We start from the raw sequence: 27,829 nt of genomic DNA on the forward strand, positions 1-27,829 counted from the left end.
ATCCAACCCTCCCTCTCTTATTGTGCCCGTTGGGAAGCTCAGATGCTTCAATTTAAATAGGGTGAGTTAACCCCTCACACATCACAGCAGGAAAACACAGTTACCCCCATGTTTTCTTTGAGAGAGAGGGGAAACTGCAATCCAAGAACACTGGAGCTGCTTGCAGTGTGTCAGAGCAAGCACAAACAAGGTCTGTGGGCATGGAGAGCAGGGCAAGAATTACACCACTCGTTAGATTTAATATTACAGGGGGTTGAAGGTACAAAATTTGCAATATTTGCAACTTGGTGGCCTTCAGCTCCAACCCCAATGGAAAGAAAGGAAGGATAAGAGAGGAAGGGCAGGCAGTGGAGGGGGTCTGTGACATTTGCATTAATTACAGCACCTTTCAAAACCTTCTGGGCATCTTCAAACCTGCAAAGTGCAGAGGCTCTCACCGACACCTGCTCCAGCACCTACCAGAATGCTGCCATAAACCTATTTATTGAGATACATCTTTAAAATCCTTAAAGATTTCCCAGGGCAAGTGAAGTTCCCTGTGGGCCAAGTTTGTGAAGCCTAAACATCAAAACCAGAGCATTGCTCCAGCTCCTCCATTTCCCTGCCGTCCACGAGCCCAGGTTTGTGCCACTCCTTGGGTCACTCACTGGCCAACACCGAGGCCGTGCTGTCCCTCTGGGTGCACCCACAGGTGCAGCTCCCCGAGCAAAGGCTCAACTCCAACAAGTCCCACCTGTATTGATCAGGTTTCATTATTCCCCTTTCTCCAGGCTTCTCGTGGGCCCGGGCTGGCAGTGGCTCAGCTGCTGCGTCAATGGCCACGTCGGGCAGTGATTAAATGAATAAATATCCGGCCATGGGTATAAATGACCTATCCTGGGGGACAAGGGCCATTATTCACCCAGCATAATGCACCTCAAGGAACGCCACGGAATTAATCAGAGCCCTGCAAAACCTGACATCTGAGCAGAGATTAAAAGAATTGGGGTTGTTTATCCTAAAAAAGAGCACTTAGGGGAGGACATGATAACAATTTTCAAGTGTGGCGACAGCTGTAGCAAAGACGGAAGGAAAATCAGTTTTTTATGTTTATGGCGGATTGGGGGGAAAAAAATAAGGGATTTAAATTGCCACGAGGGAGAGACAGAGAGAAAAAAAAACAACATGGGAGAGTTAAGCACTGGAATAAGTTTCCTGGGAATTTCCAGGAGCGGGGAGTGGGGCATGTCCAGCCCCAGCAGGAGCCGGGCGAGGTGAGCGGTGCCGGAACACGGCCCCCACGACATCCCCTGGTGCTTTTCCAGCCGGGTTTTCCTGTGAGCCACGCAAAAGCTCACTCTATTGGAGAGGAGTAGAATGTCTTGCTAATTGAATGTCAAAGCAATTAAAGTGGGTATAGACTTCTCTCAACATTATCTTGACTTGATAAAATAAAGTTGTTTTGACAACGCTCACTGACAATTCCTGATTTTCAAGCGCAGCGATTTTTCTCCAGGCAAGACACGGAAAACGCTGAGACTTCGGAGAGAATTTTCCAAAGATATGCAGAACCATTATTCTCAGAATAAGCCTATTAGACAGAACTAATGGGCGATTTTCAAGGGATTGCCATGATCACAGCCACCTGTACCTGGAGCTCGCTTCCCTCCCACCTCCCCACAAACACTCCTGATGCTCTTTAACAGCTTTGCCTCCCAGACGCACTCAAGGCTAAGGTCCAGCCCACAGGATGATCCCTACAGCCCTGAGCACTGGAATTCAAACCTGTCTTCAGCTGTTCACATTTTACAGTCACTCCTTTTAACCAATATGCATAAACACACACACACAAAAAAAATATCAATAAATATAATTTCATTGCTACTTCTTGCATTTTCTCCCTTCCCACCATCTCCTCTCCAGACCCATTCCAACGCTCCCCCTCATCCAGGTGCTGTGGCTCATGCTTTGAGAGTGAGCTCAGGAAAGCTGGACCTGCTCAGGGAAAACCCCAGCAACACAATGCAAAAGACAAGAAACTTGTGTTCAAATTACTCATTCCCATCCAGGAAAATGAGGAATCTCTTGTGGACCCCACACCAGCTCAGCTTCATTCCCACTGAAATCAGTGACCAGGAGTAGATACAGAAGCCTTGAGCAAAGCTCACCTCCAGCAATTCTCCTCCAGAAGTGGGACTGTTTGATGTGCAGGGAATTCCTGAGCCACTGGACCTTTGTACCAGCCCTCATCTCATCAACAAATGTGCTCAGCTGCCCTTTGAACCACGGGAAACTCTGGGTTCCAAGGAGGTACAGCTTGGAATCATAGAATTAATTAGGTTGGAAAAGACCCCTAAAAGCCTTGAATCCAAGCCCAGCACCGCCCTGGCCAGCACTGCCTCATGTCCCCAGGTGTCACATCCACAGGGCTCTGAAATCCCTCCAGGGATGGGGACTCCAGCACTGCCCTGGACAGGCTGTTTCAGGGAAGGAACTTTTCCTGCGATCCCATCAGGATCTGCCTGCAGGGCTGTGCTCCCCTCCCTTCCCCAGTCACTAGCACGGCTTCCCTTTGGCTGCTGCCTCAGGCCCTGGCTGCTGCAGGAGCTCCAGGAAGTGCTCAAACCCTTCCCAGAGTGAGAGCACTACACCTCAGTTGTCCCATCTCCTCTTTCTTTAGATCCAAGTTTCCCAGACCACACCAAGGAATGTGCCCACATCCTCTTGCCAGGGCTCAGGCAGAGCTGACATCGTTCGCTGGGCAGAGTTTGGTGTTTCAGGAAAACCCTGGCACAGTGGGAGGTGTCCCTTCCCAGGACTGGATGGGCTTTGAGGTCCCTTCCAGCCCAAACCAGTCTGGGACTCTGTGATCTCCATACTGAGCCTCGTGCAAAATTCACCTGTCTGGCTTCACCTGCTGCAAGGAATTAACTCTGCTCCCAGGTACCCCCACCATGCATTCCCATTTCCTCTGCTGGGGGAGACTTTTAACGCAGCCTGCAAACAAAAGGTGTTTATCATCTCAAAACTTGTTTTCCCAAAGAAAAAAATCTGAGAAGGAGGGTGAACTGAAAATCTGAGGAAAGTCTTTTCTAATAGGTACCAATTTGTCTGACACAAGATGAGAAGTGTTTGGGAAGTTACTCATGAAGAGTAATTGGGCAGTTGCGTTAAGTAGGGGCATTTATGAATTCTGCGAGCAATCTTTGACCTTTGCAAATTCTATTTCCAGAGCTCTGGGCTCACACCTTTCCCCAGCATGGCCTGGGCGAGAGGAAAAATAAATGCTTTTATTTGTTGTCATGTTCTTTGCTGTCATTTGCATAAGTGCCCTGCTAAAGGCAGCTCTCTCTGTCCCAACACCTGCACTCAGCAGCTCCAGGGCCGAGTCAGCACTGCCCAGGGAAACTGCAGCTGCTCCATCCCTGGGAGCACCCCAGGCCAGGCTGGACATTGGGGCTTGGAGCAGCCTGGGACAGTGGGAGGTGTCCCTGCCCACAGCAGGGGTGGCACTGGGTGGGCTTTAAGGTCCTCCCAACACAAACCAGTCTGGGATTGCCAATAAAACTCATCCAAGATGTTATTGCATTCCTGCCATGCTCTTCCTCAGGCTCCCATCCCAACCTAAAAATGGGTCACAGTGATAAAATACTGTACCACCGTGTAAGTGATGTCACTTTGTGCCACTGGAGACACCAGGGTCACTCATTTAGTTGGAAAACACAGATGAACGTGGCAGGGATATGAGACTGAGGGGAGGAAATGGGAGGATGGGGAAAGGAGAATGGGGAACCACCCAGAGACATCCTCAGTTCTGCAGTGGCTGTTGGTGGCTGGGAATGTCACCAGTGTCACTCACACAGCCCTGAACATCTGACAAACAAAAAGATCGACTGCATTGGCAAAAAAAATACTTATAAACCTAATATTTTATACTTTTTAAAGGAGTAAGACCACACATGGTCACTCACAGGCATTCTGCTCCTGTGCCTCAGACCAGATATTACTAAATACAACACAGTTAAAAAAACCTAAAAACCAAAAAAAACAACGAACAAAAACTCCCCACAAATCAAACCCACAGAAAACACCGAGTGTAAGCTCCACCACCCTCAAACCCAACCAAAACAAGGGAAGGGTCTCTCAGTTCCTCTCTCTGATATGAGCAAAGATAACACCAGCCGTACATCACAAGTTTCAGGGACACCACTGAAGCGTGAACTGGATTACTGCTGCTCCAGAGAAACAACGCTCACTCCTTAAAATGGAAACCCAGGCAGTGAGGGGAGAGCAGGGAGCAGAGGCTGCTGTGCCCAGTTTGACCCCCCCCCCTCGCCCAGTTTGCACCAGGTCCGGCTGCTTTGCCCCCTTCTCCTCTCCCCGGGACACTGTGCCCACTGTGCCTCCTGCCAGCACTGGGAGCCGCTGCTGCTGGAGCCAGCAGCCAGCTCAGCCTCGGGATGCGCTGCCTGCCGGCATCCCAAACAGCCCCCCAGCACTCACAGCACCACGCCCAAGGAGTTCTGTGGCACGTGGGTCTGACAAAGTGTAAAGGTAACAATTTGAAGGCAATTCATATTAAAAATAATTTAAAATAGCACCCAAGACATTTTTCCCCCTGCTCCTGTTTTCCCAGGAATGTCTATTTTCCCTTTAGCAGCCCTCCAAAGTGGCACTGGGAGGACTGTGCCAGGTGTCCCTGCCCATGGACGGGGGTGGGATGAGATGATCTTTAAGGACCCCTCCAGCCCAGGCCATTCTGTGTGTCCAGGATTCCCACGGATGCCCCAAACCAAGTTTATTCCTGGCTCCATCCAACTCCACAAAGGCTCAGCCGTGCCCCACCTGAGATCTTGGCCCTTTACTGTCCCTCTGTTTTAAAGCTCCCAGATCTGGGGACGTTTTACACCCTCCGCTTGCCCAGGCTGTACACCACGTTCCAGAAAACCCGAGTTCATCCATCTTTGCCGTTTCCACGCTGCAGAACATCACCCCAGGCCGGCCGAGGCTGTCCGGGCGCGGATCCCGCTCGGCCGCGCTCCGGCAAATCCAGAGCGGCTCCACTGATATTAAAGGTGTTGGTCTGGACTTAGACCAGAGCAAACGAGAGCACAGCCTGACCTTTTCTCGCCTTCCTTTCACACCTCCTAATGGTTTTTTTAATAGAAAAGATAAAATATTTGTAAAACCAAGGAAATCCCTCAAATACCATGTAAATTCCCCTTCTAATTTTCCCAGATTCATTTTGAGACTCCTTAAAAAAAAAAAAGTAAACTGCAAAGAGAAACTTCCAACACTTCACCCTTGGTCTCGGCTTCTCTGTGGCCTTCCCAAAATGCCCAGCTCAGGGGTCTGGGATGGGGATCTTGCTTTGGAATCATCCTCGTGTCCCAGCCAAGCCCTTCCCTTCCCACCTGAGCATTTCCTGCAGGCAGCACATGGATTCCTTTTGGTCTCAGCTTCCCAGGATATTCAGGTAAAGAAAATACACTGCATTTTTCTGATTTCCCTGTCCTAAAGCCCATGTTTTTAACTCCCTCCTTCCCCAAAGCTCCCAGGGTTTCCTGCTTGGCATTTGCTTATCCATTTCCTTAGAAGAGCACTAAGTGAATTAATATTTCAGATTCTTTGTGTCACTTAAAGTCATTAACAAGCCCAGCTCCTCTGAAATGAGTGAAAGCTCACAATAAAAAATACTTCTGTTCTCTGCCTCAAACAAAGTCCTTCTGCTAGAATCAAAAAGTCCCACTTTCATTTGTGTCATTTTTTTAAGGCCAGTAATCACAGCAGAGCAGCATTTCTAACTTTTGAGTCATCATCAGCACAAATAAAGCTTTCACAAATTGCAATAATTTCTCATCAAGGCTTCCCCACAGAGAAAAAAACCGCAAATTAACACAGTGTCACGTATCAGAAATCTAACATTGGCACAGAACATTTTGGGGAATAAAAGAAATGGTGGAAAACAAAGCAGATCATCTGACAAAAAAGGAGAGTGAAATGCAGCCACAATCCCGCAGCAGCTCCAGGCACTCCTGGAATTCTGCTGGAGCAGAGTAAACCTCCTCCATTCACAGGCTGCCAGCTTTTCCATGAAGAAAAAAAAAAAAAAAAAAAGCCCTGGGGAAAAGCCACTCCTGAGCAGGGGGCTCCAAATTTGTTCCTTTCTGAGACTGAGGGAGAGCTCTCCACATTCTGCAGTGGCAAAGAAGAAAATGGAGTCCTGGCTCCTGTTCTGCCCTAGAAATTCAGCAGATAATGAAATTTTAGTTCATGGGCCAAGGGTGGAAGTGGCCTCTGGATACCAGCTTGTCCAGGCTCACAGGCTCACCCTGAGCCCACACCCAGCGCTGGGGGGCTCTGGAGGATCTCCAAGGTGGGAAATTCCATGAACAACTTGTGCCAGTGCTCAGTCCCTCTCACAGGGAAAAAGGGTCATAAAACCATGGAATTGCTAGGTTGGGAAAGCCCTCAGACATCATAAATGCAACTGCTAACCCAGCACTGCCCAGCCCAGCACCAACCCATGTCCAGAATTCCCAGAGAAGCTGTGGCTGCCCCTGGAAGTGCCCGAGGCCAGGTTGGACAGGGCTTGGGACACTCTGGGATAGTGGAAGGTGTTCCTGCCATGGCAGGGGTGGGATGGGATTTAAGGTCCCTTCCAATCCAAGTCACGCCTTAAGTCCATGACCATAAACTACACATGGCACCTCAGCACAGTATTTATTATTAGTGAATCCTCTGATCCATAAAACTTAATTCTCATTATAATTATTCCCCTAAAGCTCCAGCTTTCCAGTTCCTATTGCAGTGGGCAGCAGTGAAACCCCTCAGGTGTCCTGAGCTCTGAAATAAATCCCACAGGAGCAAATAAATCCCACCAGAGATAGGATTATTGAATCTTTTATAGGGAACACACTGGGTATTTTTTCTACACTTCCTTATTTTTACCTGCTCCTAAAAGACTGTGGCTAGTCAGGATTACAGGGCAGAGAATGGGTTTTATTAAATATTAAATTTTCTATGGTATGTGTAATTGGGAGTTTGTCAGATTCAAGTCTCAGTAAGTTACGAGCTCAGAATTTGTGGACTAGGACAGTTCTGTATTTTATTGGATCTCCACTGGGCTCTGCATCCATCACGGACCTTCTTCCACCCCAGCAGTAACAATTAAGGGGAATTTATGACAACAATCCCCGTGACAGGCACACACAGAAGTTAAAAACCCTTTACTGCACACAGAGCTGACCCCCACGAGCTCCACACGGCCACAGGTGTGGGGAACTCCTGGGAAGCAGAGGTGGCAAAGTGCCCGTGCTCTTGTCCCAGGATTTAGGAACTGGATTCACCCTGAGGGCAGCAAAACCTCAAGAGGCAAAAGCAGCCCCAGTGGAGCAAGGCCAGCCCTCTGCCAAGCTGGGTGCAGCTCACCCCACAAATAAATCCGGCCCTGGGAGGAGGCTCTGGAACAGGCCTGCGGTTTTCCAGTTCCAGGTCCGCACTCCCCTCTCACAGCCATTTGCAGGAATGAAGGGACAAAATAGATTTTCATGTCCTCAGAAGTGAAACCCCTTCCTCAGCGCCCTGCCAGGTTATCTGCAAAATGTCAGCTCCTCAGGAATTGTTGCTGCCGAAGAGAAGCTCGGGATGGTTTCCGTCCGTTCTCTGCCCAGCCGGCCTGGAGCCCAGCGCGGCCGAGCTCTTCGTTCACTGCACGGCGAGGGAGCAACACAGAAAGGTCTCTCTGCTCCTCACCAACCCCAGCAGCCGCAGGCAGCAACCCAGAAACGCACGAGAGGGCAAGAACCCCTCGCTGCGACTCTGAGCGGGCGGCCTTGGGGGCTCCGGGGTGCCCGCTCTGCCCCAGACGGGCAATCAGCAGCTCCGGGACTCAGAAACGCTCCCGTTTGGCACTGGAGTGGCTCTGCTGCAGCCAAGGCAAGCCCTGGCACAGGGAAGGACAGGCACCTGCCCCGAGCTCCAGCCCCCAGGGGTAAACACAGGGCACGGCTGGCACCGAACGAGTCCCAGGCAGGTGAGCTCAGGGGGAGCACAGGACACAGCAGGAGGGGGGAAATGGGCACTTATTTTCCACACACACTGAAATCAAGCAGCCTCATCACCTGTTTTCCCTTTTGAAGCCTGGAAGTGGTTCTTCTCCTGCCAAGCTCACAGTGCTGGGAAGCAGCACCGCGGCAGGAGCAGGGAATCAGCTCCAACAGCCGAGTGTCAAACCCCTGTCGGGGAGAAAAACCCCGAGAAAATCTTCACAAGCAGATCCAAATAAATTCCCTTGGATTTACCTCCCCTTTGGCAATGCAAAATGGTGATAGCAAAAGTCAACAAGGGCTAATTTTATTCCTTTTTTTAGTTCTAGAGCTCTTTTCAATGGGCAGAGAATGAAATCTGAAATTTAAAAAGTTCAGCATAAAATTATGAAATGAAAAGGAATTGCCTCCAGAAGGGCAGGGCTTAACCAGAGATTTTCCAGGCAGATTCCAGGGTGCTTCCAGCCCTGCATCCACCTTCTGAGCACCCACTCCCCTTCCTAAGCTGAGCAAGGCCCCTAAAACAGGAGTTAAGACCCAGAGCTCCACAACACACAGTGGTGGAACCCCACCAGAGGGGGGGATTTCAACAAATCAGTCAGTAAATGAACTAATAATATTGGGGGAAAATATTAATTTTAAAAATTTTAATTAGTTTTTAATTTTAATTCATTTTAATGAGAAAAAAATCTTATTCTTAATGATTGTGCAGTGGTATTCATCCTGATTCATTCAGTACTTTTGAATTCAAAGGGTGGTTACAAAAACATGGCATTTTAACAGTGTGAGAAGCAGATTGATTAATAAATTTCTATTGAGAAATGGAGAGCAAATCCCCTTTCTGGGCACTTTGGTGAGTGCCTGCTGTCCCCTCAGCCAGCTCTTTCCAAAGGCTGTCTGGGAATACCCAACTGTTTATAGCTGTGCACAGCTAAAGGGGGAAAAAAATCCCCCAAATCCCCAAGAAGCAATAAAGAGCGCACACACAGCATTCCCAAATCCTCAACAACAATTCCGGCTCGGAAGCCTCAACAAATTCACCAGCAGGGACCCAAGTCCTGCTCCGAGGCTGAGGGAAGCGGATTCCTCCTCAAACACGCGGGATGCGCCTGGCACCAGGATTAATTCCAGCCCCGCGTGGTTCCCTGCGCGCTCCGGGGGGAGCCAGAGCCAGGAAGGGGACACGGCCCCCACGGAAAAAGGGGGACACGGCCCCCACGGAAAAAGGGGGACACGGCCCCCACGGAAAAAGGGGGACACGGCCCCCACGGAAAAAGGGGGACACGGCCCCCACGGAGCAAAAGAAGCCACACAAAATGCGGGCAGCTGCACTCAGAGCCCGCCTGCCAAAGCCACTCGCTGCCCCGGATAACGTGGCAGGCAGCACAAACAGAGTAATTACCAGAATTTCATTTTCATTAACTAATAAACCCGGGAAAACAATTTGAGTATCTGAATGTCATTTTTCAAAGGAAAATAAACTGTAAACATTTGAATAACATCACAGCAGGGATAATATACCTAAGGAAACCTATTGAAATATGCTGGAGAATTCCTCCTCTTTCATCACATTAAAACTGCAATTGACTGTAAACCTCCTACCACTCTCCGCTGAGACTTTAATTGTAAAGATTCCTGTTACACATCATATTAGAATTTAGTTAAAATTGTAGAACACATTATTTCCAATCAGACAGCCAACCATCACTCACAAAGATTTTTAAAAAGGTGATTAATAATTCATCTCAGATAAGGAAAAGATCTATATTTATACCATCTTCTCAGCCACCATAAACTACCTGACAATTGTTCAGTAATGATGCCCAGTAAATTCTTTAAAATGGTAATTTGTCATTCTGTCACTTCATTTGTGACCTAAAATTCCTCACTTGAGGCATCATCAAATAAATTAATCACTTTCCAGGATCCATTTCTCTGTTCTGCACGTTATTATGCCCAGGCTCTCTTGTGTTTCTCTTCATTTACATATATTTAATGGCTCAGCAGTGGTTCACTATGGCACATAACGCACACATCTCATTACAGGTGAAATATTCTAACTGCCACTATCACTGGGAAAGAAAATAACTCTCCCAATTTAATTTTCCTGATGTAACAAAACCATGATTCTTCACTATGAAATGTTGATGCCATCCATCAGTCACAATCAATAAAATCATCATGGAAGTACGCCTTCTCCAGCATCATCCCCTCAGCCTGGGATTATTTGAGGGAGGTAATTAAACTCATAATATGTAATGAATGTAAATGAAGAAAAAAACCCCGTGTTCTCCCTCTAACTACGCTTATTTTACTGCTTTGATTTAAAGTATTTTTACATCTCCCAATCTATGAAATACACAAAGCCCTGAAGGAAAGGCATCACAAGTACAGTAAGCATCAATCAATACATATAATGACTAATTAAAAAGGAACATATTTTAACATTAAAAACCCACCAAATGCTGTTATTTATCGATTTTTCATTTAAAATGATGCATTCCCCCTGGACTAATATATTTGCTGTCTTTCTGAAATATAGATTACAGGACACCAATTTTAGATACTGTTGCTTTGCTAAGAAAAAAACAACCCACCCCAAAGTGATTTTGTGGGTCCCTCATCCCCCAGAACCATTTAGAAAGCCCAGATACCCAGACATGCAAACTACTCCTGTGCTGGAGAGAAAACCTTAATCATTCCACTCTCATCTGTGTGCCTGAGCTCATATAAGTCAAGAATGAAAACAGGCGCTTAGAAATGATAACTTTGAAAGAAGTCCACAAAAAAATACAGATTTAGAGCAATGTTTTGCCATAAAGAGCAAAAAGGCATCATCTCTCTCGTAAATGTTCACATAATTTGGGTTTTATTAAAAAGCATGGTGAATAACACTCCTCTTGTGATGGGGAATCCAAAAGGTTCCAAAAGTCCAACCGGCCACTCCATCCTGGAGCACACTGGGGTGTGGGGCACCCTCCACCAGGAGGATTTCCCTGAGAACGAGGAATGATCCCTCACCTCTGCTCCAAATCATTCACTTCAGGTGCTATTTCAACAGCACACACACACAGGGAATTGGATCCCTCACGCTGAGCACAGGGAAAAAGGAGAAGGATGGAGAACAGGGGACCTGCCTGGGCCACCAACAACCTGCCCTGGATGGCACTTCCCCCTGTCCTGGCTGAAGGGGCCCCTGCTGTTTAATAAATATCTCTTTTCAAACACTGAGCCCCCTTCCCCACCCCAGAGATGGGGAATGTTGTTCATCCAGCTCCAAGGGCAGCGAAGGGGAGCAGCAGCTCCCCTTTGGGAAGCATCACCATCCTTGGGGGAGCCAGCCCTGCACATCTCTTTGGGTCAGGATGGAACAGGTGAAACATCTGGGAAGTGAAGTTTATAAAGGCTGAGATAAAATCTGGGAGAAGAACGCACAACACAAAAGAATTATTTTTGGTAACTATTAATCCACAGCTGTGCACAAAACTTCTGCACCACATAAGGGAACTGCTGGCATGGGGAATTGGGGTTATAAAACCCCACAAATATTTTTAGGGCTATAAAACTTCCTAAAACTTATGATTTTTTTTTTTTTTTTTTTTTTAATTTTAAGGGCTTTTGTCCAGCAGGAAGGTACACCCAGAGAGAGGTGGGATACCCACCCAGAAAGGGCACGGGGCATCACAGCCAGCCCAGCACGGAGCAGCTGTAACAGGGAACCAGGGGTCTGTCCTGGAAAAGACACAGCAAGGCCCCAGATAGCTGCAGTCTGAAAGCTTCCAGGCCTCGAGCCCACCATTTCGAGAGTATTCCCATTTGTTTTCCTGGCTGCTCCTCTGTGGAGCCCTGCAGCAGAGCCCAGCTGGAGGTGCCGGCGCTGCCCCTTCTCCCTCTGCACCCCGGCCCGAGGGCACGGGAATTGCAGAGAGCCTCGGCTTGGGGGACATTACAGAGCACCCCATTCCATCCCCTCAGCACGGCAGGGACAGCAAGTAGTGCCATTAGTGCCCGGAGCACCCTTCCCTCTCTCGGGCACCCGGGGGATGGGAAGGGAGGGAGGAGGGAATTGTCTCCCGTGAGTGATGCTGCCCAGCAGCTCTGTGCACTCAGCATTTTCCCTCCCGGCCGTGTCCGGGAAATGTATGAGCCCGGCACCACCTCTGAGCCCTGCCAGAGCCGGGGAACGGCCAGAGCCGGGGAACGGGGAAAACAGGGAGCAGGGAGGGAGCCGCGGACCCCAGAGCACCGGCAGGCATTGAACACCGCCGGCGGTAAATAAACTAAACCTCAGCGCCCATTCCTGGCACTCTCTAACACAGACCACGCTGTTCCCACCAACCCCTCGCTGCCGGGACAGGGAGCGAGGTGCTCCAGGAGCTCATCGCCAGGAATGGGGAATTTCTCCGGGTAATCGTGTCCCGCAGCCACCAGCTCCCACGGGCTCCAGGATTATTCCACCTGTCCACGGGCACAAACCCCAGTTGCCCAGAGCTTCTCTGGGAGCCTGTGCCAGGCCCTCCCTGCCCTCCCAGGGAAGAGCTTTTCCACACCAGCCACCCACCCCAACCCTGCTCTCTGCCTGTGTGGAGCCATTCCCTGGGTTTTCTCCTTTTCTCCAGTAGCTGCTGCTGTGTGAGGCCCGTGAGATGCAGCAGAGCCAGCAGCTTCTCCTCACAGCCAGGATAAACTCGCTCATAATGGCTTGTGAGAGGAGCATGATTCACTTTTACTGCTCACGAGGTGGCTTTGCGGGTTCGTGATGGATATTGTGGTTTATGCATGAAAAGTCTGTTACCTGCAGTATTTGTACTCTTTAAACTCTTTAATACCTGCTCAGATCCCCAGCAGATGCCAGAGTGCACATCAGCGTAAGGACGTTGTGCAACAGGATCAGCGTTAAGTTCAGTCTGGCAACTCTGCTCTGCTGATGGAAATGAGTTTGAAATCAATTAGGACAGCACAGTTTAATATTGTTTCTTATTTCCCTACACCCCCCTGGAATTACATCACATTTTTGCTTAACATTTTAATTCTGATAAGTTTATTTTTTATAAGCACTTGCCTGATGAGAACTTCAAACCTGCTGAAGGCAAAAGCAACCTGACACAAGAGAATGAAACTGCTGGGATGTGGAGTTACCTGGGTCAAACTCAGTGATCTGGGATTCTGTGAGACTGAGCCTCCCCAACTGCTCTGAGGTCTTGCCCCCATCATTGCCCATGAGCTGCCACACCATGGCTCCCATTAGCCCACAGCTTTTGCCCCTTCACAGTCGCTCACAGCCACAATAAAATCCTCCGACACATTTGTGCCAAAGAAACACGGCCCTGGCTGTGTTTATGGGCAAAGTCTTCCCAGACAGGGATGCCACCAACTCCTGCTGCTGCCCACAGAAGGTGCTCAACAATCACACCAAACCAGAGCTCTTGTGCTGTGGGGGCAGCGGGTGCTGCCTGCAGCTCCCCCACGCCACCTCTGCTGCAGAGCTGGGAGTCAGCAGCGACAAAACCCACTGGGATCAGCACTGCTTCCAGCCTGCCCGGAGAACAAACCCACCAGAGCAGGGTTAGACTTGACCCTAAGGTGGGTTGAGCCCCGTGGGTGACGACCTTGGACCCTCCAGTGTCCCTGCTGTGCGTCCTGGGGCCAGTGTCCATCCAGCACCACGATCCATCCATGCAGCAGGAGCTGCCACCCTGGCAGGGCTGACAGCAGCCCCAGCCCATCGATCTGCCTGTTCCCCAGCAAAGCTGACTGGTACATCTGTTCTGTGAGAAAACATACATTCTGCCTCCAGTACAATCACTGTAATTAAAAATTAACATGCATTAATTGTTGGAGCTGATGTAAACAGCTGATGTTCCACTTAGCCCTGTCTTCTGTACATATCATTAGGCAAAGCCAAATATTGTTAAGTAAACAGGCAACACTTACAAGAAGAAATAGAAAACTAATTCCAACTAAATAAATTGACAACACCGTGCAAGTCATATTAAAACAGTTGAGATAATTATTAGGCTACTGGACTAACAGAGGGAAAATCATAGAAGACATATTTAATTGTTTGAATCTCATCTCACTAAATGTATTTAGGCACAGTGTGAAATACAATTTAGCTGGAATGTGGAGGCAGCCTTGTCCCAGAAGCAGGATGTGCAATATACCAGGGGAATAAAAATATAAGTTGGAGTTTGATATGCAGGTAAAACAAATAACTTCTGAAATGCAGCAATTTCGACCAACTGCTTCAGGAGCCGCTGCTCTCCAGAGAGATTCAGGTTGGTTATGCAACGCAAAAGGCTTTTTCTTCCTCAGATACATCTGCAAAATCCCCAGCAGTGCCGGTGGGAGCTGCATGCAGCCACCAGGAGAAGAACACACTCCTGAGGAGTTCTGCCTACTTTTCATCGCTGTTATTTAAATGTCAGAGCAGAGTCGTTTCTCCAATTTGTATACAGCAAGCAGAAAATCAAGCCCCACAAGCGCGCTCGGCGCTGCACCCCCGAGCTGCTCGCTCAGATCTCAGCGCTGGAGCTGCATTGCCTGGGGGGTGTCAGCTGCTGGTACCCCCAGGCTGCTCCTCACTGGGTGCCTGCAGTGCCAATCCCAGCCCTTGGCCCCGAACTGTGGCAGAGCTGGAGTTTAAAGGACACTCTCGGGGAAGTGAACTCTGCAAACACGGCAGCAGCAGCAGCCACGCTGCACCACCCCATCACCTCGGGGCTGTCTGTGCCACCTCAGGGGTGACAGCCCCTGCAGAGCCCCCCCAGCGGGGCTGGCACAGACTCAGGGCCCACAAACACCACACATTCCTGCTCTGCACAGGGAGGGTCCCCAGGAGCAGCCACAAAGCACACAGGAATCCAGGATCCACCACATTCCTGCCAGTGACGCACCAAATCCAGAGGCTCCAGAGCAAGTGCTCACTGCTCCATGAGTGGCTCCCACCACTTAACTGAGCCAGGAGTGAGGGAAACCTCAGCATGGTCTGAAAAAAATCAAAATTTGTTTGTTTACAAAAATCAGCTTTGAGTGGAAATACCATGAAGAGGGTTTTTTATTTTAATAGACAAGATAAATTGTGTTCAACAACTCCTACTGAGGAATCCTGCTAATCCACTCCAGCACCATTTCCACCCCACTCCTGTCACAGGTTTCTCTCTGCCACATCCATGAATCCATCCCCAGCAATCCAGCTTCTACCTCATCCCCAGCTTATCTATCCATAAGACCTGAGCTGTGTTGCTTTGGATAATTCCCAAACTCAACCATTCTCCTGTTTTGTTCGGGGGTTTTGGTTTTCATTTTTCTTGCCAGGTGTTATTTGAAAAGTAAAAGCCTAACCAGAACAATGCAGGCCCTGGGTCTCTCCTTTGGCTGCCCAAGGAGCCCGTTTGGCTACACAACACCAGCAAGTGGTGCCATCAAGTCACAGCATTTCCTCTTGCACCCCACCTCCCCTTTGAATGGCAGAGGCACAGGAAATCAGAGAATATCCTGAGTTGGAAGGGACCCACAAGGGTCATCGACAAGAAGGTTGGATAAGGTTGGAAAGAAGGCTCCTTACAGTGCCAGGAACGCTGGAATTATGGACTGAAACCCACCCACAGCAGCATACACCACACACCTGGGTGTTACCCACATGCTTTTAGGAACACCAAAGGAATAGCTGGAGAATTCCATAAGAGTTTAGGAATTAACTACACAGAAAGCACACGGGGAAAACACTCCTTAGGGACAGTGTCTGTGCAATTGGCTGTGATACTCCTGAGGGCCTGTAGGGCAAAACAAGGTGCTGCCTCTCCCCTCTTCAATCCATGACCACAAACAGCATCAGCCAACGTTGGATGCACTTTGTGTGAGCAGCAGAATTAAAATGCTGCAAAATAGAGGACGTAGAAGCTTCAACGCTGTGTTTCAGTTTTGTTGGTCAGTTCACATTTAACTAACTGCTGGTGAAACCTTTCACTGCCTGTCACAGACAAGCAGTTTTTAACCAAAGCCCCTGGTTTGCCACTCTCACAGGCCCACCACCCCTCACAGCTGAAGTTCGCTGCCCTGAAAGCCCTGAAAGGTTCACAGTACTGCTCAGCTGTTTCATAACAATATCAGGCTCATGATGAACCAAATGAGTTCTGATTTGTGCTATTTAATGTCCTAATGGCTTGACTAGTTAGGTAGATAATTACACAGTATGATTTATCCAACCCATTTATAAATATTTATAATAATGGATAGATTAACCTTTGGGATTTCTATCCTGCAGTCCCTCGGTGAAGGGGATCTCTCCACGGCAGCAGCGATGCCAGAGCCTGTGAGAGAGCAGCGGGATGGGGCCATGGGGACAGCAGCCAACACCCCAGGCCAAGGGTCCTGGTCATGCCCCACCAACACCACCACATCTCCTGCTCCCCTGCAGGAGCTCTGTGGAGAGAGGAGTGGGGAAGAGGGCTTCAGCGGGTCGATGCCACGACCCTGCTGGGTCCCTCAGGCAGCTCTGTGCCAGCACCCACACGTGCACACCGTCCCACCCTCACGGGCAGGGGTGAACAGCCGCTCACACCCACAGTCTGTGCACAAACTGGAGACAGAGAGGCGAGAGGGGTCCTGTGCATGCAATTCTGAGGCGTTTAATGGCTACACACGCGAAGGAGGCAGACACAAGAAGAGCCCCAAACTGAATGCCCATGCCAGTTTTATCCCGAGAGCTCCCCAAGGCGGGCAGAGCATCCAATACCAACAGTCTGAGGGCTCGGGGGCAGAGGCAAGGGTGAGTGCCATAACAGGGCCAATGGGAAAAGGGATGGGAGGGGGGACAGGGCCAGTGACAAGCGGGATCTAGACCAAGGGAGAACTTTCTAGCACAGTGTTGTAAGGAGAGACCACTTTTAAGGCAACTTGGGGGATGTACTGCGGAGTTGGCCACCACAACAGAAGAGCACCTCCAATCCTATTTCCTGCTTCCATTTAACCAGGAAAAGGAAGCCCACAAGAGACCAGCTGAGCGATACGGGAACAACCTGCGCCACGGCAGCCCTCCGGCCGGGCTGGGCTGGGCTCGCTCGGTGCCCAGACTGGCACAGCCGGACTGGCACAGCCGGACTGGCACAGCCGGACTGGCACAGGCACACGGCCGTGCACACCCAGCCGGGCCCCGCGGCTGACACTGAGTCACAGGGCAGCCGGCCCCGCCGCCAGGCCACACAAGTGGCACATTGTGGCACTGCCACCGCTCCGACAGGACGGGAACGCCAACGCTCTGCCCCTGGGGACAAAGGGACAGTGTCTGCTGGGCCCGAGCAAGGGGCTGCACCTCCCAAACCATCCGAGCCCCATCCAGCACTTATCCGGCAGAAAGTCTTCTTAGGAGCAGAAAAATCTGCTAAGTCCACGTGAGAGACAAACAAGGAGCACAGTTCCATGGGAATGACCAGCCTGGATTTGACCCAAGCCTGTGCCTATCACATCTCTGAACCTGGATACAGAATAAACCTGCAGAATTACAGATTCTGTATCCCAGCAGCCTCAAAGGACTCCCCGGTCCTTGGCCATCATCAGTGAAAGTCAAGAGAAACTACACAAGTCTTGGCATGGGAAGATTCTTCCTGACATCATTAAAGTATTTTAATGCTCATTATTACTGTATCCTAGGATTGGAAGTTATTTCCAATCCTCTGCAGTCTCTCTCTTCACTTAGAAAGAGCATCACTACATTTAGATTATCAGGATTCTGTTTATATAAAACTACTCAGGCTAAAAAAATAGTGATATGAAAATAATAACTAGCAGGAATACTCTGGGGTTTTTATTTCTGGAATTTCCCTAAAAGGCAAAAATCACTTTCATTCTCTGAGACTGAGCCGTAGCACTTTTCTGTTGACTGCTTAAACAGAAATTCACTGTGTAAACTATTAAATAAATTTTTAAAAGTACAAGACTCAAAGCAAAATCTTTGAAGATTTTTTTCCCCCTATATCAGATTATTAGAAAAATTTGACAAAATACATTTGGAGCTTAAGAGCTCACATTTTCACATGCAAATTATCACACCTATTAAAAAAACCCACCAATTATTTGCAAAATGCAGATAATCCCAGACCACACCAGCAGTGAAATATGAAATATGGAACTCCCCAGTCCCCCAGGAGGGAAATCCCAACTTCGCGTGGGATAATGTCTCTGTTTGAAATCAGGACTCAGCCCCTCCAAGGGCTGCTCAGCCACATCTGCCCACCCCATCGCTGACATTTGTGTGGAGCCAGAGCTGGGGAGGGAGGGGAGGAGGAAACCCAGAAATGTGGAGGGGAAAGAACACAGATTACTTGGGAATTGATCAGGGGTTAGATTATGAAGCTTTGGGGTCTTTTACAAGGGTCAGAACAGAGGGGTTCTACAGAACTGTGAGAACAACCCCCTTGTCAGAGGGTCAGAGTGAGCATCTGCTTAAAGAGCTTCCTTCTTGCCGCGGTGGGCATCCAGCAGCCCCTCCACGCTGGGGAAACACTTGGATTCACAAAGCCAGCAACGTGTTGAAGAGGTTTGGCGTGTGTGAAAACCCCACCTCTTCTGCCAGTGCCCTGTCCGGTGATTTCCAGAGTCCTGTTGGAGAGGGGAGCGCAGGGCAGAGGAATCAGAGCTGTGCCCGGGTTAAGCAGCACCTGCTCCTGGCAGGGCCTCCCAAGGACAGAGCCAGGGCTGGAGGCCAGCCCCTGCACGGCTTATTCCAGCCTCAGCCAAATACATAAAACCTGCAAACACTCCAGTTTAGTCACCCCTAAACTCGGTCTAGAACCCATCCTGCTCCATCCTGCTCGTGGCACAAGCAGAAATTCTTTTTGGAAGAATCACAGAACACCCTGACCTGGAAGGACCCACAGGATCATTGATCCAACCCCTGGCCCTGCACGGACACCCCAAATTCCCACCCTGTGCATCCCTAGGAGCGGTGTCCCAATGCTCCTGGAGCTCTGGCAGCCTCGGGGGCTTGCCCACTCCCTGAGGAGCCTGGGCAGTGCCCAGCTCCTTAAAGTCCAGACTCTCAGAGTTCCTAAGAAATGAAAACTCCTCTAGAATTAATTTGCTCGGCCATTGACAGAGTTCGATCATTAATGGCAACCCCAACCACCCCAAAATCCTAAGGAATGAACGCAGCTTTCTCAGTGGAACGAGTCCAGAGCAGCGCTGAGGAGGAGGAGCAGAAGCCAAAACCCTCCTCACCAAATCACCAGCCCCTTCCCAGGACACGGCCGAGCTCCAGCCGGCCTGGAGGGACCGGGAGCAGCACAGCCTGGGGCAGGGGGACGCCGAGGGAGCTTCCCCAGCACAGCGGGGCCGTGTTTCCCCTGCTGCCCTGCCCGGTCCCTGCCCCGCGGCACTCGGAACAAGCGCCGTGACTCCGCAGCCTGCCCGGGATGCGGGGAGCGGGCGGGGATCCTGCGGAGTCGCCGGGATTCGGGGGCAGCAGCGAGGAGCGGGGACAGCCCGAGGCTTGGCAGCGCCGCAGAGCCGCTGCTCGCACAGCAAAGCGGGGCCGAGCCCGGGGACACGAGAGGCACAAATGAGCGGCTGGGGACATCCTCCAGCTGTGCCGCACCTGTGCGGGGCCGGGCTGGCACTGCCTGCCAGCCCCGGCTGCCTTTGTGCCCGGCTGCCTTTAGGCAATAACACAGCGAGCCGGCTGCAGCGCCCCGGGGACCGCGGGCCATTAGCATAAACCTGCCGGGGGTGGCCCGCACACGCGGGGACAGCGGGAGCCACAGCGGGAGGCACAGCCGCAGCCGGGCACACCCTGACCCTCACCCCGCACCTTCCCCACTGGAGAGCGGGAGCAGCCCCACGGGGAGCCCAGCGGGGCAAGGGAAGAGCAGCTACTGCTGCCACACGACATATTGCACCCACAGCCAGCAAACTGGGATAAAATCCACAGAATAAGGACAAAAACCCCTGATAGGGAAGGAATCCACATCTCCACAATGTCACAGAAGCCAGGAATGGTTTGCCTTGGAAGGGACCTAAAGCCCATCCAGTGCCAGCCCTGCCATGGCAGGGACACCTCCCACTGTCCCAGGCTGCTCCAAGCCCCAATGTCCAGCCTGGCCTTGGGCACTGCCAGGGATCCAGGGGCAACCACAGCTGCTCTGGGCACCCTGTGCCAGGGCCTGCCCACCCTCCCAGCCAGCAATTCCCAATTCCCAATCTCCCACCCATCCCTGCCCTCTGGCAGTGGGAAGCCATTCCCTGTGTCCTGTCCCTCCATGCCCTGTCCCCAGTACCTCTCCAGCTACCAGGGTGTCCCTGGACAGCCCAGACACTCCTCAGTGCTGTCCCTGTGCTCAGTCTCATCCCTGCTGATGCCTCAGGAGATGCTGGCCACAGTGCAATAACCCAGCTCAAGGGGAGGATGTGGCACTGCCCAGCCCCTGCCTCTTCCCAGGAGGACATCCCAGTGTCCTTGGATCCTCACCGTGCCAGGGATCTGTAGACACATCCCAATACTAACAATGTCCCACCTTGGTGCTCTTTGCTCTGGGGAGTGAGCTCCCACTCGCTCTCCTGGGAGAGAGGAGTCCAGGGGCTGGGAGACACCTCTGGCCTTTTAAAGTAAAAAAATCCTTAGCAATGTAATAGCCTCAATGTGACCAAATCCTCCACTAAAGCAGTAAATGAAACACACCATTCCCAGGACAAATAATTGCCTTTGTTTTCATCATTTTGTCTGTGCATTGCAGGAGGCTGGAGAACAGTGTGAGTTTTTCTGATCTATAATCAGACAGTTCATAAAAATCCTAATGGAAATGAAGATTTTGCTATTTGGAGTGGTCAAATTTCCATTTTCAAACACATCACATTTTAAAACCCAGGTTGGCATTTTGGTTTGCTGAGAGTTTTAGGATAATAGCAAATTACACAGAAAATCTACCAATTCTTTGTCAAGTGAACTATGCAAAAAGGAACCATTAGTTCATAGTTCACCTGTGAGATGGGAAGACATCCTGAATAATAATTTTTCCAGACTACGAAGGGCATTTATTCGCAAATAACGCTCCCATCTACAGAACTGAGACTGCCCTGCTCTCTGGAAAACCTGTGTGCTCAGAGTCCACAAAAGGCAGGTTTAAACAGATTTATTTTCCTCACTGAAAGGAAATCCAACGACCCTGTATGAGATTGGCTTAGACCAGACACCATCCATCCTGTACAGGAGTGGCTCAGGCCACATGTCATGGATGGAGAATGGGATGAGCACCTGGAGTCCCCTCAGGCCACCACAGATCCCATCCTTTCCAGGGAATGGGACCTTCTCCCATCCTCTCATCCTGCTGATCCAATAACAGGACCCAGGGAATGGCTGGAGCTGTGCCACAGGGGATTGGGATGGAGATCAAGAAAGGTTCTTCCCTTGGAGGCTGCCGGGCACTGAACAGGCTGCCCAGGGAATGGTCCTGGCCCTGAGGCTGCCAGAGCTCCAGGAGCATTTGGACAGCGCTGCCAGGGTGGGGTTGTTGGGGTGTCTGTCCCTTCCAGGTCAGGATATTCCATGATTCCATGATATCATAAACAGGCTGATCAGAGCTGTTAAAACGCAGCTTTCACTCAGATTTCCTCCCTTATCCACCTCCCCTCTGTGCTCTGCCAGAACTCTGCTTTTCCTCCTGCTGAGGCTAAAAAGCACCCAAGCAACCAAAACACCCCAAGCTGACAGAAAGGGTTTTTATTCTGCACAGAAGTTAAACTCTACAGCATTGAGGAGACTCCCAAGCCAGAGCTTTGGGTCCTGTTATTTAGGAAATGAAAACTCCACCTAGAGCAGGCTCAGAAGGAAAGCTCTGAAAGCCTGGTTAAGTGAATTAATCCACTTCTCCTCCTCCCCAACGACAGTGCCCGAGGCACAACCCAAACACAGAACTGCCTGTGCCTCACACTTTGAAGGCAGCACGGAAAGGGAGTCCCACAGGGCATCTGCTGCGTTTGTTACAGCCCTGGGACAGACTCAGCTGTAAATACATTCATTGTGGCTTTTGGGAGCTGGAGTGATCTGCAGTGGGATGTCTGTAACAGAACTCTGCGTTCCTGCAGGGCAGAGGCTGGGCGTGCTGGCACCATGAGAGTGCTGTGAGGTGGGAGAGCACCGTGGTTATCCTCAGGCTGTGGTCATTGTCTGAGGACACCTCCGGACTGCACGAGGAACTTGCACAGTTTGCTGTTTGTTTGCCTGTGACTCTGAGGAAAACACAGGATTCCCAGGGATAATTCCCCTGTGGGTCTCCTAAAGCACCCAGTGGTTGCCAGCCCAGCTGGGTGTCCTTGGGCCACGGAGATGCTGCGGTGGCAAACTGGACAGAACAGACTCCCTTGGAAAACTCCTCCAAGACCATGGGGTCCAACCATTCCCAGCACTGCCAATGCCACCGCTGCCCCATGTCCCCAGGTACCACATCCACACAGCTTTTAAATCCCTCCAGCGATGGGGCCTCCACCCCCACCCTTGGCAGCTCATTCAGGGAAGAAGTTTTCCCTGAAATCCAACCCAAACCTCCCCCAGCACAGCTCGAGGCCGTTGCCTCTTGCCCTGTCCCGTGGCAGAAGGGAATGAGACACTCATCCACAGAGGCTGGAAAAGCCCAGCTCGCTCCCTGCACCACGACTCTGAGCAATGCAAGGCCCAGAAGCGTAAACCCAGTGCGTGACTGCACAAAGCAAAGAGAAATCTGCTCTTTCCTTCTGCCCCCGCTCCCCTTAGACAGCGCTGCTCAAAATATCTGTTAACAGTAAAAACCGGACATCAGAGGGCACAGCGCTCCCGGGTTGTGGTGCAGGTGAGGTTCCAAACACCAGTTCTGACTGGCAAACCTGTGCAGATAGTTTATTGCAGACACAGAACCCAATTACAGGTTAATTAGGCGATCCTCCCCCTGCAGTCCAAGCCCTCCTGCAAAAGGCCAATCCGGAGCAGGCCAGCAGCTTGCTCTGGGCAGGTGTCCTATTTCACCCTAATAAACCAGCATCTTTCCCAAGTGCTACAGCCACATCTTGGGACACAAAAAGACAAAACACAGCCTGACCTTTTCCTTAAGGTCACAGCACCCAACAGACTCTGAGATTCCCAGCCACCACCAGGCTCAGGGACCTCACCCTAAGACACAACCTGAGGGCCCCAAAGGAGCAGCCAATAGACCCAGTCATAGAAAGCACCCAGAAATTGTTATGCAAAAAGGGAGCATCAGTTCAGTTTGGACCTTACAAAGAGTGTGGGAAACAGAACGAGTGAAGTTTAATAAATCTCATTTTGCTACTACAAGAGCATCAAATCATCTCAGTCAACACCAAAACAGCCCCAGAGCCCCCACCCCTGTCCCCAGTGTAATGCTCCAGTACCCAGCAATAACAAATGCTACAAGGTAAGAACAGACACATCCCAGGGTGCCCCCAGGACAGCACAGCCCCACAACGCCCTCAGAGGCCTTTGGCTGCTGCAGAGAAAGGGAAACCACACAAAAAGTGGCTCTGGTACTTTGCACCAGAGCCAAGCAGAACACAAGCTCTCAGCAGCCTCAATGGCTCCAGAAAACACATCTTAACACAAAAATCAGTTTTCAAACAGACTTCCTGACCACTGCTTTTCAAAAACAACCCACAAATAATTACAAATACCCCACAGCAAAACAAGGAGCTTACCTGAAACCTGCTGTCCCCAAGGCTGCCCCTAAAACACCTCACCCCACTCCCCAAAGAGCTGCTTTGTCCCACCGGCTGATAAAGGGAATTGTGGGGTCCCTCCTCCCCACTGGCACCTCCTGCTGCTCCTCCTCCTCCCAGGTGGTCCCTCTCAGACACAACGAGGGGGTGGAATTGCCACCACCTGTGGGGAGCCCTGGGTGCGTGGTGGGCTCAGCTGGAGCACCAGCAGCTGTCTCCAAGAGTAACCTGGTGGGGCTGCCTGCAAACAAACACGGCTTGGGAAAAACACAGGGATGTGAAAGCCCTTAAAAGCCTCCCAAACTGTGACCCACTTCAGGAACCCCAGAGAAATCAATACAGCTTAATGCTTCATTGCTGATCATTGGATTTCACAAAAAAAAAATTTCCAATTTTGCACCTCCTGAAGTTCTTGAACAAACATGATTTTGTGCAATTTAAATAATTTAAATAAATGTTTGAAATCCTGATCTTTGTTTGGTTTTTTTTTTTAACAATGGCCAATCCCCAGGAAGCGTAGTGTTTGAAACAGTGGTGTTATTTCAATCCCCAAAGAGGGACGGTGCCTCTTTAGACACTCCTTGCACCCTCTCCAGAATGGGAATGTTGATTGTGACATTATCCAGCCTTTCATGGAAATCCAGGAGTCTGAAAGGGGACGTGACACCCACTTCATGGAACCACAACATCCCAGACTGGTTTGGGTGGGAAGGAACCCAAAAGCTCTTCCCATCCCACACCTTCCACTATCCCAGGCTGCTCCAGCCTGGCCTTGGGCACTGCCAGGGATCCAGGGGCAGCCCCAGCTGCTCTGGGCACCCTGTGCCAGGGGCTCTCCACCCTCCCAGCCAGGAATTCCTGCCCAATATCCCATCTAACCCATCCTGTCTGTGAGTTTTCCTCGGGAAGCAGACCCTGGATTTCCCTTCCCACCCAGCCACTGGACATTTACTCCCCCACTGCAAACCCCAGGAGTCTCCCTGTACTTTGGCAGCAGAGCCCTCTCCTTTCCCGTGGATTCCACATTCAGTGCATTAAACAAACCCCTTTTCCCTGGCCGGGGCTGGCCGGTTTTGGGGTTTAACTGGTGCCGTTCCCAGCCTTTACAGGGATAACATCCCAGCGAGGAACGTGTGCATCGCTGAGCGCTGAGCAGCAGCGTTGGGTGAATGTCCCCCTCTCCCTGCAGAGGAGCCCCTAAAACTCGGGTCTTTATTTCCGTGCAGAGCCTGCTTTGGCTCGGGAGGGGATGAGAAGTTGCTAATTTCAGGCTTTAGTTCAAACCCGTTAATCTCCCAAATCAGCGCCTTCAGGGAGTGCCTCGTTATCTCCTAAAGCCTGCACAGGGCTGCTCGCAGCCTTTGGCTCATCCCCACGTTCCCACCTTATCCTAGGTGAGCCCTGTGAGACAAAGGGGACGGCACCCGAGGAAAGCGCGACTTAATGGGGCTTTTCCTCCCAAATCCCGACTCGTGCTCTCGGCAAATACTACGGAACGCGCTCGTTTGGTCGCAATAAATAATGGGATATAATTAAAATTCCATCCCGGGGTTGGGAACAGTGTGATAAACTGTTTGTGAATTGGTAATTCTATTTATTAAAAACAGGGGCATTAATTCTGACACGTTGAATTATAACGCAGACAAACAGATCTTGTGTTTTAATTAAATGCTTCTATTTGATGAGGTGGTTTTATATTAAGATTTAATACCAGATTCTGCTGTTCCTGCCTTAGGTAGTGGGGTAGGATTCCCACAGGGTGCACAGGGAGTGGGAGCATTCCCATCGCTGGAATTTTGGGAGCCCTGAGCAGAGCCCTCAATTCCTGCTTTAGGTGGTGGGGCAGGATTTCCACAGGGAGCGGGAGCATTCCCATCCCTGGGATTTTGGGAGCTCTGGCAGAGCCCCCCTGGACAGGCGCCCTCCCCAGGGCAAACAGGGAGGCTCTGACCTCCCTTTTCCAGCGCCTTTTCCTGCTTGTCCTCCTTCCCCCAGGCTTCCAGGATGTTTCCAGGCCCTTACCACATTTCTTATTTCCTGCTGCCAAAGCAGAGCTGAATATTTAAAAAAAAAAAAAAACCACCAACAAAAAAAAACCCAACAAAAAAACAACCGTACTGCTTTGAGGTTTCTTTCACATTAAGCTACATTTAATATTCATTTCACATTTTTTTTCTATTAATTAAAAGTAAACCGTGTATTGTATGGTACATTATCCCTCTAACAGCCCCATGTGGAGATCATGAAGTGGAAGACTAATGGTGTAGACTTTAGCATTTAGTTTTAACCAGGATAATTTACATATCTGTGAGAAGAGTCCGAGGCATGTGTAAATAAGCAGAACTCGGAGATATCAGACCCTTGCTCAGTTTGCTCTGGACGGGAGAGCCACGGGCTGTGCATTTATTCCATCACTCAGCTAATTTAATGAGACTTTATCCAGCATCCATTTCTGCAGAAGACACAAAACTTATTATTAAGGAGAGGCATGTGGCAGTAAGAAAAATGTGTTTGTTTGCTTTTTTATTCTATTACCCCCAAGTAGCAAAGGTGATCCCATTCACTGTTCATTAAAGTTTACCTTTATAATTTATCAAAGCAGCCCGATATCAAGAGCTTTATGCTGAGATTTCAAAATTCGAGACTGATTAAAATTTAATGGAAAAGGCCAACGTTTTGGGGTGGGTTGGCAAGAAAAATCGCTTCCCAACCCGCGAGGAGAGATTTCATTAATGTGCACCTCTATTAGAAGGCACCATAAAAGACATTAGAGGCATGAAAATGGCATTTTCACTTCAAAAATCTCTCTGGCTTTTTAGCATAAGTTTCAAGGGAAAGAAAGTTGTGTCAGAATTCCAGGAGAGCAGCCCTGGCTGGGCTGGGCCTTTTGCAGTCGGAGGTTGGACTCAGTGATCCTGGGGGTCTTTTCCAACCTTGAGGATTTTAGGATATTAGGATTTTGGCATCCCAGCCATCCCCACATTGCACCCTGGCAGACAGAGAAGCAGCCAATTCCTATAAATTTCACATCAAGAAACACTGGAAAAGCAGGAATTACCAAGAATAAACATTAAACATCTGTGTGTGAGGGGTGGTCTGAATGTATTTTGGGGAAAAACAAAATAACAGCCAAATTCACAATTTTGGCAAACTCAGAAGAATAACGTGTAATGTGGGCAAAAAAATTCAAATATTTAGTGTGGGTATTTCGAAGCCAGACAAAGCAGGATTTTCACCATGAAATGATGTTTTCCTTCCCAATTGGCCTATTGGTGTAGTCTCAAAAATCTTACCAATAATGAAGAAGAATTTCACTAAAATGAAATATTTGAAGTTGTTTTGTTTCTCTTTTTGAGTTTGCTCAGTAGATTGAGAAATCCAGCACAGACATCGCCCCCTGACTTCTTCCAGCAGCTGGACCCATCCCAGCATTCCCACCACATTTGTGGTGCAAATGCTCCTCAGCTTTCAGGTGCAAGAATCACAACAAATCCTGCTCCAGGTTTTGTGGAAAAGGCTTGGGGCTTTTCCTCCCTCCAGGATGAAACCACCAGAACATTCCGGGCTCTGGCCAAGGGCTGGAGTGACACAAATCCATTTTCCACGTGGCTTTGCTCTCACTTTTATCTTCTCACTGTTTTTGGAGAATGAATAAAACCAGTGTAAAAAGAGGGGAATTGAGAGGCAGAGGTGCAGCTCCCATTCCTGGCGGGATTTAAAGCCCTGGGGGTGTGGCACTGGGGGACAGGGGCAGTGGTGGCCTGGGCAGTGCTGGGAATGGTTGGCTCCATGTTCTCCGAGGGCTTCCCAGCCCAGGTGATTCTGGGATTTGCCAAAAGTGCTTTTTTTAAAGCTCTGAGCACATTTCTAATTGTCATTGTCCTCTCGCTGTTCCTGTGCAGGAGGAGGGGGAGCAGAGGTTCCAAGGCTGTCTCTGGGACGTGATTAGTCCCAGGAATATCATTAGAATAACAAAAATACGGCCTAGTTATGGCTTCAATTAAAGGTTCCCTAAGTGAGAAATGATTAAGGATTGCAGAATCTGGTCTCTGCCTAAACTAAACCAGCAAACCCTGGCTCTGTTGGCACAAGGAGTGCATTGAGAG

Source organism: Coloeus monedula, assembly GCF_965178545.1.
Source record: "Coloeus monedula genome assembly, chromosome: 7".
Classification (NCBI taxonomy): Eukaryota; Metazoa; Chordata; class Aves; order Passeriformes; family Corvidae; genus Coloeus; species Coloeus monedula.